The 21,497-nt window shown below is 34.6% G+C and overlaps 1 long non-coding RNA gene and 1 pseudogene across 1 annotated transcript in view; both read left to right on the forward strand.

Moving 5' to 3' along the window:
* The window catches only part of LOC124104269 (uncharacterized), a 33,205-nt gene extending 25,805 nt beyond the window's left edge, over positions 1 to 7,400 (forward strand). The window contains exon 3 of the long non-coding RNA XR_006855395.2: positions 7,359 to 7,400. This is a non-coding gene — a long non-coding RNA (uncharacterized LOC124104269). The remainder of the gene's footprint in view (positions 1 to 7,358) is intronic.
* A 12,570-nt stretch (positions 7,401 to 19,970) lies between these two features.
* LOC124104522 (developmental pluripotency-associated protein 2-like) lies at positions 19,971 to 20,839 on the forward strand (annotated as a pseudogene).
* The last annotated feature ends 658 nt before the right edge of the window (positions 20,840 to 21,497 follow it).

The following is a 21,497-nucleotide window of genomic DNA, read 5'->3' on the forward strand; positions in this document are numbered from 1 at the left end:
TAATGTGACTTGGTGTAGATCTGCTCTAATTGCATAGATGTAAGCCTCCTATATTTGATTTTTCATTTCATTCTTCATGTTTGGGAAATTTTCTGATATTATCTCATTGAAGTGATAGTGTACTCCTTTGGCTTGAAACTCTGTGCCTTCTTCTATCCCAATAACTCTTATATTTGGTCTTTTGCTGCTATCACATAATTCTTGGATGTTCTGCTCATGATGTCTTACCATCTTTACTGTGTGGTCAACTTTAATTTCCAGATTGTATGCTTTGTCTTCATTAGCTGACATTCTTTCTTCCAAGTAATCTAGTTGTTGGTGATGCTTTTATTGAATTTTTTATTTGGTTTATTGTTTCCTTCATTTCAAAGATTTCTGATGTTTTTTATTCAGAATCGATCTTTCTTTCTTGAACTAATCTTTTGCTACCTGTATTTGCTCCCTTATCTCTTTGTTGGTGTGATCAATGGATACCTGTATTTGCTCCCTTTTCTGTTTATTAGTGTCATCAATGGTTGCCTGTATTTGCTTTCTTATCTCTTTGTTGGAGGATGAATTTTTGCCTGTATTTTATCATTTAGGTAATTATTTAATTCACAGATCATTTGAAGTATGAATGTTCTGAACTCCTTTTCTGACATTTTATCAACTGCACTGTCCATGGATTCTGTTATTGTAGTATTCTTGTTTGGGGCACTTTCCTCCCTTGTTTTTTCATGTTGTCTATGTGATTTCATTTCTTGCAGTATGGATCTGATGTAGTACAGTTTCTACCCTATAATTTTGTAGTATCTGTACTTATTATCTTTATCTTACCTTGATGTTAGGCTTCCAGACCCTGCTGGTGTCCCAGGATGGATGCTACTGCAACTATAGGTGATAGGCAGCAATAGCAGGAGGTAACTCCAGATAGCAGTGGAGGTGCCCCAAGTTGGATGCAGTTTCTTCCAAAGATGGGACTGAATGGTGAGCCTTACTCTGGCTTTGGGATGCCTACTCCGAGATGCAGCTGCTTCTAGCCCCTGTTTGTTGTCCCAAAGTAGAGGCTGCAGTGTCTCAAGATGGAAGTGGGTTAGATCTGGGCTCCCAGGACTCATGGGGAGCTACCCTGGGCCCTGGCTCCCATGTAGGTTGGCAAGGTTGATCTGGGCCAGTTCTGAGATATGGTGGGTATCTGCTGGTTGCAGGATGGACTCGGGCCTACCCTCAGTCCAAGCTCCTGCACAGGTCAGTGAGTGAATCCTTTTAGATATTCTTTATTAAGATAGGGAAGTTCCTCTGACTTACTGAGAGTTTTTATCATAAATGGGTGTTGGAGTTTTCAAATACTTTTGCTATATCAATTGATATTATCATGAGTTTTCTTTAGTGGATTATTTAATGATTGTTAATGTTGAACTAGTCTTGCATACTTGAAATAAATTCCACTTAGTCTTGGGGTAGAATTATTAATATCTATTCTTGGATATGACTTCCTAATATTTCATTGATAATTTTGACATCTGTGCTCATGAGAGATGTTGACTATAGTCTTCCTTTCTTATAATGTTCTTGCCTGGTTTAGATGTTAGAGTAATATAGGAATAATGTTTTATAGAAGATAGCTAAAACATTTTCATCTAATTTAACCAAAATTTTAGGCCCATTAATGAATAACTCCTCATTCTCCTAAACCCAGCCCCTGGCAATCACCATTTCATTCTTTGCTTCTATAAATTAAATTATCTTAATTACTTCCTGTTAGCATAATATATTTTTTCTTTCTGTAATACTGAACATTTTTGCACATATCTGTTGGTCATTTATATGAATTCTTTGAAGAAATTTCATTCAAATCCCTAGACCTTTTTAAAATGGAGTATTATATTTTGGGTTTGTTTGTTTGTTTTTTGCTATTGAATTATAGGAGGTCCTTATATATTTTGAAGATTAACACTTTATCAGATACATGGTTTAGAAATATGTTAATTAAGTCTCAGTCTTTTAGTGTGTCTGAGTCCCAGGGCTAACATTCAAATTACCTTCAGAAGTATTTCAAATTTACCCTTTCCGTCTTTAAGAAAGACTAAAAGATTCCAGGGTGCTGGAGACAGACATTTTCCCCAAAAGATAAGGCTTTGAAAATTATTTTTACTTGCTGTGTAAGCCTATTCTATGGAGAATGTTTTGGGTGTATTTCCAAATGGCAAATTTTCTTTCTTCTTGCCAGAAATATGACGGTTTACTTAACTCTTCACAGGTAGACCTGCTGGGGTTTCTGAACTTAAATCTCATGAAAACATAGAAGCCAGCCAAGTACTATGACCCTAGCAGTTTCTCACTCTTGAACCAGATTACCTTCTACTTCATTAATGGGCCACAGTTGCTATTTATAGTGGTTTTCCTGGCTGTCTTACTACAAACTTGATGTTTGAAAACAACAACAACAAATGTATGGCCTCACAGTTTAGCATGGCATAAGTACAAAATCAAGACATCATCAAGATGGTTCCTTTTGAGGCTCTGAGGGAGGACACACTCATATTTCTGGCTTCTCAAGGATGCAAGCTGTGTTTGGCATTCCTTGCTGTAAAGCTGCATCATTCCAACCTCTTCCCATGTCTTTAAATGACCTTATTCCATGTGTTTCCCCTGGGTCTCTGAGTCAAAGTCCTTTCTGAGGCCTCAAGTCATTGGATTTAATGCCCACTGTAGTATTTAATGCACGCTAGTATTGACATGACTACATCTGCAAAAGCCCTATTTCCAAATAAGATCACAATCACAGGTATCAGGTGTTAGAACATGGATGTATCTCATTTGGGGATAGCATTGTAACCCCTAAGTGTTTAAAGCACTTCTCATTTCTCTATATTTGCCAGTCTCTTCCAATTTAAGGATATCAGTTTACCCCATGGCCTGTTGTCTCATGGATCAAAGAAAAGTCATTGATTTCCATATTTTCTTAGCTTTTGAAAAATCATAGTAACAGAATGATTACTTCCAAGTTTTTATGTACTGAAATTAAAATCAAAAGTTTTCAACAATTTACTGACTGACCCATATTAAGAGTTCAGTTCATTCATGCAGGAGTGGAATGAATAAATATATACATGAATTATCTATTCCTTTTGACTTACTCCTTTATTTAAAATTTATGTATTTATATTTCTACTGTTAGATCTCACAGCCTCTTCTCTAGCTATTTGTGTTCTTATTTATCATTATATTACAATAGACAAAAAATAAATTTAACTGTTGCATGATATTTAAGTAGTCAGGTTATCCACTTTTTCTATGAAAAATTATTGGTTATTGACACAAAGAAATTTCTTAATGTTTGGGGATTTTCATTGTTTCTTTATGGGAGTTTTTGGTGGTTATTATTTTGCTATAATATGTTTATTTATTTTATTTTGTTAGAGGACAGAAAGGAAGAGGTAGGTAAGATGAAAACAGTCATAGAATGGTGGATTTTGAGATTTAACGTTTCGCAAGTCATCATTTTATTTAGCTCATAAACTTTGTTTTAAAAAGGACTTTTCTTGCCAGGTGTGGTGGCTTACACCTATAACCCCAGAGGCTCAGGAGGCTGAAGTAGGAGGATCACAAATTCAAAGCCAGCCTCAGCAACTTAGTGAGGCTTTAAGAAACTTATTGAGACCCTATCTCAAAATATTTAAAAAGGGTTAGGGATATTGCTCAGTGGTTACGTGCCCCTAGGTTCAATCCCCACTACAAAAAAAAAAAAAAAAAAAAAAAAAGCCTTTTTTTTTGGTCCTACCTCTTTCCTTTTTATTTCCTTTCTTCTCTCTCTTTTTATTCTTTCTCATTCTCACTCACTTTTTTTCTTCTTTTTTTATTCCTTTTTCCTTATTTCATCCCCACCCCCCACTTTTTCCCCCCACCCTAGGCCTAGAGGTGATCTCTGCAAAACGAAAGCAAATGAACTCAGCAGATTTAAAAACTCGCATGGAGAGGAAACATTTTTCCTAGTATCTCTATTCCGTTAGTGTTTTAAGATTCTCTATTGTACCTTAGGATCTCTTGCTCTTCCCTGGGACCCACACAGTCCTGCAGAAGCTTGAGGTCCTACCATTTAGTGGGTGGCAGCATGGGGTGGCTGGTTCTTCCTTCCTCACCTGTGTTCTCACATTTTAGTCCTCTCAGTTTCATTCACCTTAGAGTCTGGAAATTATCTCAAGCAATTCATTCAACATACAAAATAAACCCTTTGCATCAGAACAAATGCTTTTGTGATATTAAATAATTATAAAATCAATCACTTTTATATCTTCACTGTCCAGGAAAGAAATTAAATGATCAAATAGGTATTAAATGAAGCATACAAAAATTTTCTATTTCAAGTTGGGCATGGTGGCCCATGCCTGTAATCTCAGCAGCTTGGGAGGCTGAGGCAGGAGGATCGTGAGTTCAAATCCAGCCTCACAAAAGTGAGGTATTAAGGAACTCAGTGAAACCCTATCTCTAAATAAAATACAAAATAGGGCTGGGGATGTGGCTCAGTGGTTGAGTACCTGTGAGTTCAATCCCCAGTAGCCGTCTACCACCACAAAAAAAAAAAGATTTCTATTTTAGAATATTTGCTTTTGTAGACTTGGATGTTGGCATTTAATCTCTATGGGTTTAGCCATTTTAAAATTGTTCACACTAAAGGAACCTCCTGTTTGGTGCTCTGCTCTGTCATGGAACCATCTGTGCCGAACACTTACTGTGTGAACGTTTGCTTTGCACTTTCACTTGCAATGTCTTATGCTCTATTTTAATAATTTTTAATGTATTCATTATATATGTGTGTGTGTGTGTGTGTGTGTGTGTGTGTATATATATATATATATATATATATATATATATATATATATATACACATATATATATATATATGAGGTCCTCATATATTTTGAAGATTAACACTTTATCAGATACATGGTTTAGAAATATGTTAATTAAGTCTCAGGCTTTTAGTGTGTCTGAGTCCCAGGGCTCTGACATTCAAATTATCTATATAATTTACTGTCAATGCCATTCTAATATTTTTATATATTCTCTAAACATTCTTCCTAAAAATGGTGGCAATTAAAAACATATATGTATATAATAGATTATACTTCTGTCCTCAGTTTTCCGTCTACATCCATTTTTGATCAATTTCATGCTCAAAAATTTAGAAGTAATACCACAAAGATCTCTAAGCTCAGTAGGTTAATTAGGTAGGTACCTAGTGCTCCTAAGTAGAATGCTACAATTATCTTCTCCTTCATGAGGTTTTTAATCTTCACTGCTTTTATTTTCACCCTTATTAACCTCACTTTAAATTTTTCCTCAATTTTTTTTACCATTTCCTATTCTACATGGTTTATAAGGTTGTTTATATATTTAATATATTATCATTTTTCAAGAGTCAAGTATGTTTGGTATCATACCAATGCAGTTATGTGCCTTCAAATACCTTGGAAGATGTTATCTTCCAAATTATAAAGGTGATCTAAAAAAGGAAAGTAATGAGTAGTTGTAATTCAAACACTGTTTTCTTAAACAAAGACTATTTCCTAATACAATGTTTTCGTGAACTGTATGGTTTGAAGAGCATTGTTTCCTTCTTACAAGAAAGATTTTTAGTTAACATTATTCTCTTCTTAATGCATATAATACAAGTATTTTAAGGAGAAATAGTCATTTTTAAGAAACCTTGTGAATTTGAACAGCTAAATTCCAGCTTAAATTATCATTTATGTTTATCCAATAATCCGCAGTAATAACTTTTAATCTAGCATCCTGTGTCCTACTCAAGTTCACATAAAAAATTAACCATCACATTTGCTGAACCAAGCAGTTAGCCTATATTTATCAATCCTATTGATTCCATGCTTTATCACTCAGGAAGTCATAAATGTATTTGCAATGTATTTTCTTTAAGTTAAAACCATGATACTTAGCTCCTATGTCTGAAAAGCATTGTCTTAAAACACAAGTAGTAAGGCCCCAAACTGCATATCCTTCTCTTCATTATATTAGGGAGTCGGAGAGAGAACAAACTTCTGGATGTACCACTAACAGGCCAAGCAACCTTGGAAACTATCATTTATTCTCTTCAGCTTTAGTTTATTCATCTATAATTGAACAGTTGGGCTAAATCATTTCAAAGTTTCTAATTATTCCTATAAATTTATGAAGAAAAAAGCATTTGGTGAAAAATATTTGAACAAATAACCTAAAAATTTTGGTAGATAATTTTGCCTACTATTATGCAAATATTTTTAATACAATTTGGTTTTCCACTTGATAAAAAGAAAGTAAGAGAGAGTTTTAATATATAGTTATTTAATATTACAGCTTTGACTGACACATCTGGTGAATGATAATACAATTGATGATAGCAGAAACCCTATCTCCCCTGAATGACACAGAAGTCATGTTGCTTGACAATCAGGCACTAAGTGTCATGGTATTTAGGCTCCATTCAATATTACCTTTCAATACTATGATTAATACTATACTAATACTATAATTAATTCCTTTAATTATAAAAATAATAGGAATGATAATGAGTAATAAAAAACAAATATATGAAATAAATGTAACCAGGAAGAAAGATTTGCATCATTTCAGCTAAATAGATCAGTAAACAGTAATTTTTACTCTTAAAAATGCCTCAAGGGATCCATTTATTTGAAGTCAGGGTCATTCTATAGATGAAGTATTTGCCTGTTTGAACAGCAAAGTGAATAAAAAAATCAATCATGTTGTTATTAAGCATCTTTCACATATTAGATATATAATAATAACTATACCAAAATGATATTTTCACTAATCAATGTAGAAATAAATTTATTTGGCACTTGTGTTTACAGGATTCTTGATTTTGATTAATTTGAGAAAATATTAAACTTACGATCTATCTTTCCCCATTTGATCTGAGTCTCTACCCTGTGAAACCCTGGATTTAGGGGTACCAGAAAGGTAGTTCCCAGTACATGAAGCATCCATCCTGTGAGGTGTTCTACATCCTGTATACTGCGCATACCAGGAAGCCCCACCCTACCTAGAAGCCAGGCAATCTGGATTGAGGAATATCCTTCAAAGCCTTTAGTCACAATTGACTGGGACTAGAGTGAAACCCAGCAGTATGAGATATATGTAGCAGCCCAATATAATGCTGCCTGGTCTCTAAAACATGATATTGTCACTGGAACCAAAGCCCTCACAGTAGACCAGGATTTGTTTGTCAAACTTAAGCAGGGTGACCACATATTAAAATAAAATACTCAGGTAAGATACAGGTCATCATAACATAATAGTCCAAATGTCTAGAATATTGTCCATATTCTAGCTGTAATTTTGTCCTCTTGTTTTGCAAGCTGTTACCATCAGAGAACCCAAGCAAATGGCTCATGGGATAGGTAAGTATTATTTTTTGAACTAATGAATCTAAAATGATTCTTACTATATGAATCTATAATTCTAGTTATTCTAAATATGTTAAAAAGTATGATTATTATAAAGCATTTATTGAAATTTTCAAAATGGTATCATGTATCATTGAAGCACTAACATATTTCTTATAGTCATAAAATTGTTGATTAGCAAATGAGGCATACCATGTTTAATACTTTTACAAGTTTATATGTGAACTCTGATGTCATGAAGGTAATATCCTCATTTTAAAATAATTCACAATGTAGAGATAAATATAATTAATTATCTTTTATACTCATGCTTTTTTTTATTCTTTCACAGTATAAGGGAATAATTTCTTCTCCTGAAATCAAGCTGATCAATTTTCCTAAAATTCTCATCCTTTCATTTCTTTCTTTCTAAATAAATTTGAGCCATGAAATAATCTTCTACTGTGAACCTCAAAATCATTTTTCTCTTTCTTCCAGTGGCAGTTATACGTTCTCAAGTATGTCCTTCTTGAAAACACCTTGAAGGAAGAAGAAAGGAAGAAAGGAAGGAAAGAAGAAAGGAAAAGCCTTCAAATTCATTTTTCCCTCTATACATTTGATGTTTTCCTTTTATCAAGTATTATTTACTCTTCCTGTACTACAATAAAGATTATATTTTTTAAGTGTCCAAAGTTGTTGCTATGATTAAACTCACCAATAGCCTTAGTATTGTCAAAAGCATGCACAAAACTTCCACCAATTAAAATTTTCATTATTGGAATTATTTGTCCATTCTCAAGCCACCACTAAGCACTGTATTATATATTTAATCAAAAGAAAATTGAATGTGAATGTGAAGCTAATAGCACCTAAGCTTCAAGAACTTTCACTTGCACTGGGAGATGCACTAGCAATTGTTCACAGTGTTGTGATCTTGTGTAACTAGAAAAACATAAGATCTTCTTATTCTTAAGGGTCAACCCACCGTGTTTTTATGCTCTAGATTATGCTCATTTACAGTTCCTTTCTATAATGTGGCAGTGACATGACTCCTGGCATTACTGAGACTTAGTTAAGGAGGTGTTCAATTTGGGCTTCAGTGAGATATATGTTTGTAGTTCATAAATGTTTTCTTGATTTATATTAATTATAAGCCACCTAGCACAGAAATGATTATTGAATATTCTCACCCCTTTTTATTCGAACAAACCAGATGTCAAGAGAGAAAATACAAACTAGATAACCTATTTCAAAGGTGTTTATCTATATTTATTTTTAAATAATCTATTAAAAACATAAAAAAATGTAGACATTAACAGGTACTATGTGATACTTTGATAAAAGTATATGTTGTTTGATGTTAGAATGAAGTTAAACATGTCTATCTTTTCCAACATTTCTTTATCATAAAAACCCTTAAAATGCTTTCTTCTAGCTTTTCAAAATGTACACCATAGTATTGTCATCAATAGTCACTCTAGAACTCCTTGGAGTTACATATAACTATAACTGGAGTGCCCTTTGATCAACTTTTCCCTATTCTTTCCTCCCACCTACTCTCTGCCCTCTGGTGAACACCATTCTACTTTCAATGATCATCATCTTTTATATTTTACCTATAAGTAAAATCATACAGTACTTGTCTTTCTGTGCTTGGGTTATGTCACTTACCGTGATGATCTCCTAAATGACAGAATTTAACTTTTTATAGCTGAATAGTATTCCATTGTGCATAAGTAACATAACTTTTTGTTTATCCATCAGCTGATGGTCAATAGGTTGTTTTCTTTCCTTGGTTATTGTGAATAGTGCTGCAATGAACATGGTGTGCAAATGTCTCTTTAACATACTGATTTAATTCCTTTTGGAAACTGGCTCTGGAAATATGGAACCCTGCACTCTCAGGTCTCTTTAGGCCACAGAAAACAAAGAGGTAGCCTCACACAGGGCCCATTTCCAGTGTCCACCTCCCCAGTATCCAAGGGTGGAGTTCAAATGCAAGGGCAGGCATTTATCATAGATCCTCTCCTTAGCTTAGTGTAGAGAGTGGGACATACGTTCTTGTTCCTGGCTTCATCATAAGGAAAGAAGGACTTGGAACACACTTCAACTTCCCAACTGTATCTCAAGGGTCTGACTTCTACTTTACCTGTCTTGGTTTACTGACAGGACGTGTTACATCCTATTCCCCAGGAAGCCACCAAAACCAGGACAGTTGTTCAGACAGACACAAAGATTTGAGAGACACTTTAGAATCTATGGCCAGATGGATTCATCAGAGACCCTACTTAAATATAAAAGTTTCCTGTGATAGCCAATTCCAAAATATATGGGCTTAAAAATACCTTGAAATATATGCAAAGCCAGAAGATAGTCTTTGGAACATCTTTCAGTAATCATATGTATCAAATGTAACCAGAAGATTGATTCTTTTTAAAGCATACTCAAATCAGAAATTCTCTCCTGACCAGAATATAGGAAGAACTGATCAAAGATTATGCATCTAAACCTTCAGGGAGATCAGTATTTGAGTGGTATGTGAAACATTTAACTATTGTAAAATTATAGTATTTTCCTGAATATTTTAAGTTTCTTACAGACAGACCTTTCCTAAAAACTCTAACTTGTGTTGATCTCTTGTATTCTAATTTTAAAAAGACTGTTCATTTTACTATGTTGTTATATACAAATGCTTTCAACTTATGATGGGGTTATGCCCCAATAAATCCATTGTAAGTTGAAAATATAAGAAGTAAAAAATGCATGTAAGATACCTAAACCTACCAAATGTCATAGCTTAGCAATATAGTAAATTGTAGTGCACTGTCGTGGACAGTGTTGCAAGACAGTACTGAATGCTTACATTCATTGTCCTGTGGCTAAGTGAGGGCTGCAGCTCACTGTTACTGCCCAGCACCTCAAAAGCTACCTCAGGAAAAGATCAAAATTCCAGACTTTGGGGTATGGTTTCTATTTAATAAATGGTCATTTTCACACCATTATAAAGTTTAAAAAACTATAAGTTAAATCATAGCAAGCTGGGCACTCTCTGTACTTGTAATTTTATACTCTGCTTCTAAGAACGACAACAAGCTTTTTTAATACTCAGCTTTCTCAAAACCTGGAATTTCCTCTATTGACTCAGATTTCATTTATACATAAGAAAATAGGCATGATTTGGGGGTATGGACTCTTCCTTTGACTGTCATACCTTATCTTAGAATTCATGGCCTACCTCTGACTCTCTGTTCTGAATTTCTCATACATATGCACATTTATGGAACCTCTCTGTCAATATATTCCCTTTAAATAATGCTATAATTATGTCCAAAAAAAAAAAAAAGGTAGGCAAAGATCAGTTGCTGTTGAAATAAAGGAAAATACCTTGGCAGGTTGTCATACTGGAGTTGAGTCCTACAATCAAATGAGTATTTATACTTGCAGAACACAAAGCAAATAACAAAAGAGCAAAGAAATATGGGATATGTCCTTCGTCCATTTTTACATTGAGGTTGCTGTCTTTTTATTTCTGTTTGCATGTGTTGCTCATATTGTTAGATATTTAATCTTTTTTCCTTAGGCATTGCTTATAATCACCTTTCCTGTTACCTGTATATTCATTTATCCATGGTGGTTGTCTTTATACAAAAATCTCTTACTATTTTTATGTTTTAAATAAAAGTATAGGAAGCAAATGGAGCCCATTCATGGGGCCTTAGAATAAGTGATTGTATAAGAATGTGCACTGCTGAGCCATTGCCCACCTATCTTGACTGGAAAAATTCTAGTAAGATAATTCTAGTTCAGGACCATCTTCCTCATTTTTCATTGTCAGATCTGACAGTTCTCAAGTTATAGACTGCCATTCAACCAGGCTTTGATTGGACCAGTCCATGGAAGGGATATTATCAGAGTAGGTTCACTTACCCTTCCTTAAGCCACTGCTGCATTTGGTGCAGAGCTGGAGAGCCCAGACATTTGCTGAGTTCTGTGCCAGGCCAAGTTAATTGAAGTGATGATTTTCCTAAAAGTATTGAATCTGACATTTCTGGATTTCCTAAACCTATATAGCTCAGAAACACATTTAATTAATATGATACAAATTAAAATTCATGAATCTGAGTAGCATTTTCGATATACTTTAATACTCTGTTTAAAAAGCAGACTGGGTGAATGTATCATTATTGTTTTGACAAACATATTGCATTTTCCATAACTGTTTATTGCCCAGCTTTCTATTTAAAAAGGAGTGTTCTATTATCATCAAATTACTAGGTACAACTTTAGGGTAATTGATAATAAATTTTGACCATAGAGATCTCAAAGTTGAATCCTTCCCTATGTCAAAAGGATCAAGATGGTTCAACAAAGTGTTACATGGAAAAAAAAAACAGTCACATTTATTCCTCATGCATTTAATTATGTTTTTAAAAAATGTGAATGTGGGGGCTGGAGTTGTGGCTCAGCAGTAGAGCACTCGCTTAGCACGTGCAAGGTTCTGGGTTCGATCCTCAGCACCACATAAAAATAAGTAAACTAAAAAGTGTGGATGTGAAAAATAAAATTATTTTATTCATGTCATAAACTCAAAAGTCAAAATTAATTGATTTTTTTTCTTTCTCTGAAGACAAGAAAGATAAAACAATGAGGAATGGATGATAAGTACTTGGGAAAAGGCCATAAAGAGGCTAGATTACAACCTAGATTGTAATTGGATGTAATGAATACACATGAATGGAATTCCCTTGGCTTGTAGTCACTACTAGCAAGACAATACACTTAGTGTGATAATAAATGACTAAATAAATTCAATAGTAATGGAAGGCTAGTATTTGTTACATGCTAACCAATTCAAAACAACATTAATGCTCTTTCAGTGATGTGCCTCAATCACACTGCAATATATCATTAAGAATACCATGTAGATATGCAAATTAATGTTTAAAAAGTTTAAGTAATTATTTTAAAGTTATACTAATAGTTAGAGACAAAGCCAGAATATTACCTAATTAAGGCTCATTTTATTATACTGTATTGTCTCTAAAGTTACACATTCCAGAGCGTAGTTATTTTTTTCTTTCTTTATTGGAAGTATCAGAGAAAAATTATTATTCAGAACAGTCATTCCAGGTTTATTGAACTAAGTCTAAGGAAATATTTTTTTTAAAAAAGAAGTATCCTCTCTAACAATGTATTTTTAAGAAATTTATATATTAACCAATCGTTTATCAAAATTCCTATATCAGATTTGTTATAAAAATATTAAACAAATGCAATGGATATAAAGAATAAAATATTTGGACATTGCAGAATTGTAATTATATTCTAATTTGACTTCTGATTCAGATATGATTTTTCCTTAAAAGATCAAATTTAAAATATCTTTAACCTTATACTGTTTTACCAGGAAAGCTTCTTGCTCTTTTCCCTTGAAAATCAATAAAGAATAATCATGGCATTAAATTGATTTTCAATTTGCACTATCTGTTTTAACTATAGGCATGATTTTATTAAAGAAATAATGCTTGAACATGAGCCATCAGCGTGTTACCTATTTCTATGTTGTTTCCTAGAGGGAAATCAAATTAGCATGTCCAGTTTTTATGTCCTTTCTCCAAAAGCTACATGTATTTTTGAAAAGCAGTTATTTTCAAACAGGTCCAAAAAATCCAGACATTAAGAAACAGCATCCTAGAAACAACTAGTAATGTTGAGAACACATTCCTAAAACGTGTCTGGCTCAGTTCTCATATATCCCATGAAGAATGACACAGTGGCTCAAGGAGACCCTAAGAGTTTTGTTTTTTTTCCCAGAATCAGTTAGAGATTTTCATACTTACTAACTGTATCCTGGTGCAGAGGAAAAAGTTTGAAACAAGTTAAGTAATCTAAGTTAAGGCTGCCTAAGCACTTGTTTGAGGCTTTGGAAACTGGCTGAAGCTACTGTCAATCCTTGCCAAAATCACTGAGATAGTCAGTCTTCTTTGGAGTAGCAATAGAATGCTTGGGTTTAACTAGACAACCATAAGCAAAGTGTGAAAATATATATATATTCAAGAAAACTTCAGATATAGCTCAAATAACAAGCAGTTTTTCTGCCAAAAATTCATTCGTAAGTTGATCTTTGTGAGTCTGAATCCATTTCTCTAAATAGATAGTGGTGAGTACTGCATTAAAATTCTTCCACACAAGCCAAATTCTGTTCTTAAAAATACATGAAATATAGTATTAATGCATTTTATCTATCAGATATTTTTATATGGTGACATTCAAAGTACTGATGCCAAGAACATGCCCCACTTCTGAGGCAATAAGAAACTGCAGGTCCTTTTAAAAGGACACACGTTTCAAAAGCTTAGTAAAATTGGTTTCCTTTATAACAATAGAAGCCCTTCCTAAGATTTTTACAAGACAGTTTAGAATATCTGGGTTACTCTCAGTTGATAGGATTATTTATGGTCCCTAAGAGTATTATTATTTTACTGATATTTCTCTCAGTTGTGTATTCCCCATTTGATGTTTCTTTTGGGTGAGGCTTAGTTTGGTGTTTTTGTTGTTGTTTTTATAATGGCATTAAATACTGCTTGGGGAGCTCTTGTGTTTTTTAAAGTTTTATACATTTAGATATATTTCTTAAGATTTTTACAATTGGGAAGAAAAATAAAACATCTGACCAAATGTGTTTTATGAGTCTCAAAAAAAAAAAAAAAAAGAATTGAAGAAGCTTTGTTCTCCATGCATTCATAGGATTCAGTAAAATCATTGTTTTATAGATATCTAAATAGACCAATTTTAGAAGGAAAACAAATAAATTAGAATAAATCTTTTCATATCATATCAGGTAAAAACCATTCCCTTTAGTTGTTAAATTTGAGGGAGAAATGAAACTTTCTCTCCTTCCTACCTTCTTTTTTCCCTCCTCACTTTTCATGTTATGGTTTAGGTATGTGGTATCCCTCCAAACTCATGTGAGACAATGCAAAAAGATTTAGAGGTGAAATGGTTGGGTTATGAGCCTTAACCCAATCAGTGCATTAATATCACCCCCCACCCCCACCAGCACCACCAAGCGATTAACTGGGTGGTAACTGCTGGCAGGCAGGATGTGGCTGGAGGAAGGGACTTTGGCATTGTGGCTTTGTTTTTTATTTTGTGGTTAGAAGGGCTGTCTCTCTGCTTTCTGGTGTCATGTTCCCAGCTGCTTTCCTTTGCCATACCTTTCTGCCATGATGTTCTGCGTTGCCTCAAGCCCAGAGAAATGGAGCTGGCCTTCTATGGGCTGAGAACTCTGAAACTGTGAGCCTAAAAATGAGCATTTTCCATTTAATTGTTCTTGTCAGGTCTTTTGGTCATAGCAGTGAAGAGGCTGACTAAAACACGATCCGTCCTTCCTTCCGTCCTTCATCCCTTCTTCCTTCTGTCCTCACTTCTCAGCCTTCTCCCTTCCCCATTCTCCCAAATGTGCTTTATTCTCCTTTTGCAAACTGTCATTCCACAGAAAATTATTTACATGTTCCAGGCACTGTACTTAATTTAGAGAAGTAGTGGTGATCCAGAGAAATGCTGCTCCATCCGTCATGTGATCAGACACAATTTTATTAGAGTCCAATGACAAAAAATCCGCAAAAAATTGTGAACTGCATAAAATAAGTTTCTGACTAATGGAGCATACTTAGGAAATAAGCAATTTATCATTTTCAGAGAAAGTAGAAAATCCACTTAAAATTGATAACTAAGCTTTGTATGCTAGTATAAACCCTTATATTTCCCCAATAATTCCATTTAAGAAAAGCTGCAGAGGAAACAAAAGCTGTGGTTTGGAAATGGGGATTAACAGGGAGTTGAAATTTAGGACTCCTAGAAAAGACTTCTATTAAAATTAACAGGAATAATCAACTCTGCCTCTCAGGAGATCTTTCAGTTTTTCCCTGTTCACAGATGTTTATTGTAGGAAGGATAAAATGAGAGGTAAGGAAGATGGGCTCTAATCTCATACTAGTGGTTGTTATGCTGCCAGGAGTGCTGCACGTATCTTTACTCTTTCTTCCTCTTTACTTTGCACACATCTGATGCCTAAACTCTTTCTTTAGTTTTCTGCCTCCATTAATCCAGGTTCCTGAGCCTGGATATCAGTTGTTTTATTCCTCAAGCTATGGCTGGATTTATTTTCTTCTAACAATAGTCATGGTTTTCCCCATCACTGTCCTTCCTTTAGGAAAAAAAAAAAAATCTGAATATGACCCAGCTGCCTTGTTAAAATCTTCACTACTTTCTGCTCTCACTTGACATCGCCAGCTGCCCTCCTATATGAAACAGATTTTATGCCTGCATCTTTTCATTTCTGGCACCTCAGGATCCAGAATCTGCCATGCCCATAGATCAGTTACCGTCTGCCAACTGTCCCTTGTGCCAGCTGGTCTTCCTGTGGACATTTAAATTTTCAGAGTTCTCTACATTCCTACCCTTCACCTCTAAGCCCGATTTGAGTGACTGAATGGTAGTGTCCACTGAATGGTAGTTACCCTGAGGTCAGGCCTATTTCCATTCCAGCCACCACTGAATCCCCATTGTTCAATACATTTTTTGAATAAATGATTTCCTAGGTCTCTCGTGTTTATAAATTTTTTTGATCTCTCACATGCATTTAGTTATGTGTTTAAATTTTGGTTACATTATGTGTTTAAAACTGGTTACATTTCATAACACTTTGTATTTCATAGTCATGTATTAGATTCAATAAGTATTTAAATTACCATTTCCAAATGAGAAATAATGCTAAGTTGTGGGGGTTTTTTGTGACCTACTACGTCAACATAGCATCCCAATAGTTCTAAAGAGATGTGGTTCCTTAAAAACAAAACCACTATGAATACTGATGAATTTCACAGCTTCCTTAATAACACACTTTCACTGAGGCCTCCCACATTGTTTACTTTGAATGAGATTTGTCATGTATTTTCAGTGGCACAATATCATTGCTAGGGTGATAAAATCTATGTGGAGGGGAGAAATTTTAATCTATTTATGTATAAAGGATGCATATGCATACATTACAGCACTGGCATTAAATGAGGAAAGAAAAGTCTAATTTTCCATGTGAGCTGGATACAATGGTACATACCTGTAATCCCAGTGACTTGGGAGACTGAAGCAAGAAGATTCCAAGTTCTAGCCTACTTCAGCAATTCAGCAAGTCTGTCTTAAAATAAACAAATAAATGGGGATTATTTCACTGGTTAAATACCCCTGGGTCCAATCCCTAGTACAAAACCAAAAATATCCATGTGAGTCAATTATATAAAATATTAAGAACTACTGTAAGTAAAAATATGACAGAGTTTTATCTTTGCTTTGGAGAGGGCATCAAAATCAACAGGCAAAGCTTTCCAAAGGGTTGACTTCTAGAAGAAGTGGCACATACTGAGAAAACTATAAAGGACAGTCTGAAAAATGACATAGTAGACAGAGTAATATATTCAAGAGAATTTCTGAATTGTGAGCTTCTTTCAAACATGACCTTTCATTTCAACTTATTATTTTCTAATTATCTTTTCATCTTTTAACTACATTTTCAATTGATTCCATTAACATATACACCCAGCCTTTTGACAGTAATGCCAGATTACTTTTTAAAACTGTAGTTTTGTGGTTTATTTCGGTTTCAAGCAGAAAAATTCAGTTCAAAGAGATACAGCTATTGTCTCATGACTCACGAAATTTAGTCACAGCTACTTCTAATAGCAAACTGTTTTCTCCAGAAATAAAGCATTTCAATTAGAGCCAAATCTCCACAACACTCTAAAAACAGTGCTACTCTTCACAATACATGGTAATGACAGCCAGGACTCTAACATTTGAAAACATTTTCTTTGGGTTAATGATTTACATTAGCTTCACTGTCCCTAACCATCCCATTCATTGCAATGACTTTTTCTATTTTGTCAACTAAATCAACACACTTCATTACCCATAGCACCAGAATTCTGAAACACTAAAACATGACATCTATTTCTTTGACATGCCTATTATCTGTCAAAGACAGTCAATTAAATGCCATCTAAAAACCTCATTGACCAGCTCTTTTTGATAATATTTGACAACCTTTAAAATTCCTTTATTTCTAATTTTCTCACTTTCATTTTGTAGTACTGAATTTTCACATTCCTGTTTTAACCAATCCGAGCACTTATATGAATTCTCTGCTTTCAAGCCTTCTGTTACAACCCCTTTTACATTTTGTTTTTGTTGTTGCTGCTGTTGTTTGTAGACATTCTTATTAACTTCTATGAGTTTATTTGCCAAACTGTATTAGCATGCAAGGTGTTAGGTACAGAAGATAAAATACATGTAATCATGGCTCCTAGAATCTCTGATAACAGTTTTCCAAAATTTCATACATGTATTTACAGTGTCATTTTAGAGATCTTGATGCTTAAGCACTGTGAATATCTCAAACTTATAATTTATAAAATGAATCCTTTTTCATTTGTTGTTTTTAGATATACATGACAGTAGGATGCATTTTGACATACTATACATACATGGAGTGCAACCCATTCCAATTAGGATCCCATTCTTCTGGTTGTACATAATGTATAATGTGGGGTTATACTGGTTATGTATTCATATATGAGCAAAGGAAAGTTATGCCTGATTTATTCTACTGTCTTTCCCATTCCCACTCCCTTCCCCTCATTCCCTGTTGTCTAATCCAGTGAACTTCTATACTTCCCCTACCTACCCTCCCTTGTTATGGGTTAGTATCTGCATATCAGAGAGAGCATTCAGCCTTGGGTTTTTGGGGATTAGCTTATTCACTCAGCATGATATCCTCCAGTTCCATCCATTTACTAGCAAATGCCATAATTTCATTTTTCTGTATGGCTGAGTAATATTCCATTGTGTATATATACCACATTTTCTTTATCCATTCATCTGTTGAAGGAAACCTAGGTTGGTTCTATAGTTTGTCGATTGTGAATTGAACTGCTATAAACATTAATGTGGCTGAATTTAGAAAAATTAAAGAGAGTAGGAACACACCTCAACATTGTAAAAGCTATATACACTAAACCTGAGGCCAACATCATTCTAAATGAAGAAACATCAAAAGCATTCCCTCTAAAAACTGGAACAAAACAGGGATGACCTCTTTTGCCACTCCTATTCAACATTCTTTGAAACCCTAGCCAGAGCAATTAGACAAAAGAAAGAAATTAAAAGGATATAAACTCTTTTTTGACCCTAAAACCTACTCTTCTTCCCATTTGATTTAGTTTGGTAATAGCATAATATATAACATTAAAACAAACAAACAAATCTACACAGTTAACTTTCTTTCTGGCTTCTTCGTCAAACTTTAAATACAATCAGAGAACAAATATAATTTGCATACACATCTTTTAATTCAAGACCTTAATAATGAAACCATTATTAAGAAACCTATTAATTTTAATTTCAAATCTGGTTTCTCCACTTAAAACTTTAGTGATCTTGAACAGAACAAATTAAAACCATGTATTCTGATTCCTTTATTGATATACTGGGAATAACCTCTAATAGAGTGTTGTAAGAACTATTTATACAGTTTTATTTTTTTCCTTTTCCCCTAATATTTTTTCTTTTGTGGTGTCACTGAGGTAGATCATATACTTATCTGTGTCATCTGGCACAGGCTCACATGCCTCTATTCTCTGTTAATATTTATATCAATTCCACAATGTTATTAAGTTGATTATTTTCTGCTGGAGGACTTTCAGAATTATCAATTAACCACAATAAAATGTTGTTCTCCCTAGCAATGCATCACATCATTTGCCCTGGGATATAAAGAACCTTCCTCATTGAGGTCCACTTTACCTGCACTCCTGTGGTGGGTATGACCTCAACTGCTATGGAACATGGTCCTGCTGTGTCCTGATGTGATTTTAGATACCAACATCTTGTCACTGCATATGACTTTCATATTATGACACAACTAGGAGAAAATGCTATTTTGCTCAATAATTGAGAAGTTATGTACTATCTTTCAGTGACATCTTGTGATTTCTTCCCAATTTAACAAGACATGGCATCTGTTTTTTTTTTTTTTTCTTTCAAGTATGTCGTTTCATAGCAAGGCTCATTTATTTGCTTGGCTTGTACTATAATATTAACAGAGCTCATTTTCCAATCTTCACGTGTCTTTAAATTCTAAGTCAAGTTACTTGTTATCACCAGTAATTTGATGGAAATATAAGTTGTTTCATAGATGAATACAAGAGGTTTGGAAAAATATAAAAATGCCTGGTAATCAAATTATCATCATCTCCTGGAGAGGTTTTCTAGAATTGCCTAACAAGATTCTCAAGAAGTGTTTTATTAAATGGACTCTAGGAGGTAAATGCTCATTTCCAACATTTTGCAGAATAAAATTTTGTCCCTTCATACTTCATTTTGGTTTTACATAAGGACATAATATTATTTTGCTGTGAAAAGAGTTTTCAAGTTATAATTTTAAGAATTATATTCCCTCAAATGACAAGGAGCACCCAGCATAGCTGTCCTGAGCCCTGCTGCCTTTGCCTTCTCCTGGTGTTCCTGGAAATGTCAGGCTCAAATGACAGGGCCACTGAGAACTTCATTGAGGAGCAATTCAATGAGGAAAATGTGATTTTAACACTGGTCCCAGTTACAGAGGAACAAGAATATCCAATGGAAACAAGTGTTTCTTCAACTGCAGAAATCAAACACGAAGTCTGCCTTCCTCAAAAAAAACCTAATTGTAAATACCATCCCTTCCATTGCCGACCATTTTGCCTTCAATTAATAAGGTTTCTCAGGATACTTTGCGAAACTGGTGCCAACAATTTGAGTACTAATGGCCAGAAAATAGAGGTTTATTTGAGGCTACAGAACCATGCATACCCTGAACAAAAATATGATATTCCTGAAACATCTCTGGAGGTCAGATTGAAGCCAGTTTCCAGGGAATGGAAGGCAGTGGCCAATACAGCAGGGCTTCAGGAAAGTCATAATAAGGTTAAAAGAGAGGAATAGATTAACATGGTTGAAGTAGTAAATTCAGCTCAGGAGTCCATATTGGCATCTTGGGCAAGGATTGCTGCCAGAGCCACTCAGTGCAAGGCTATGAATCCGTGTCCCATCCCTACTTCTACTTTTTGCTGCAAACCTCTGGTGTCAAGTGGTGTGTGGTCCATGGCCAATTTCTTTCTGCAGAAACAGCAGGCTGGGTTCGCCTGCAGTTCCATGCAGGTCAGACTTAGGTCCCTGACACTCCCAAGAGGATGATTTCCCTCTTCCTGTTACCATCCTGTGTTTTTCCACCCTCAGGATTAGAAGATAATATGTTATGCCCTGAATGTGTAGAAAGGAATAAGAAGATGATGAAAGGATTAATTATAACAAGAGAGAAAAAGCAATGCACTGTAGGAGACCAAAAGTTGCCACCTTAAACAATGTTAAAGTACTATTTTGATCTGAAGGCAATTGAGAAGAAACAGACAAAAAGTTTTCTGCTTTCCCACTATTGGCCCCAAAACAGGACATAAATTTGCAAATATTCCTCTTTCCTCCCAGGACAAGTGGTGGAGAGCCCATAGGTAAATCATCACACAGCCTGATAATTGCTGGGCTGGTTCCTGACCATCTTTCATTTTCAGTGTCTCCTGATCATTTGTGTCAGACTCAAGTATTGACTATACTTTTTTTTTTTTTTTTTTTTTTTTTTTTTAAGCAGAGCTAGGTTTATGGGAAAACTGAGCAAAAGAGTTCTTTTATACTTCTCCATTTGATGCATTTAATATTAATTTTGTGTGTGTGTACTAAAGATTGAACCCAGGGACACTCTACCACTAGGCTATAACCCTAACCCCCGGTCTCTTTTTTGTTTGTTTGTTTATTTTTTGGTACTGGGGATTTAACCACTGAGCCACATCCCCAGCCCTTTTAATTTTGAGACAAGTTCCCCATAGAGTTGCTTAAGATCCCACTAAATTGCTGAGGCTGGCTTTGAACTTGTAATACTCCCGCCTTAGCCTCCTGAATCGTGGAATTATAAGCATGCACTACTACTACTGGCAAAACTAGCCCCTTTTTATTTTTATTTTAAGA

This window comes from Marmota monax, unplaced genomic scaffold (genome assembly GCF_021218885.2).
Source record: "Marmota monax isolate L192 unplaced genomic scaffold, Marmota_monax_Labrador192_F-V1.1 WCK01_AAM20220418_F8-fsc00001, whole genome shotgun sequence".
Lineage (NCBI taxonomy): Eukaryota > Metazoa > Chordata > Mammalia > Rodentia > Sciuridae > Marmota > Marmota monax.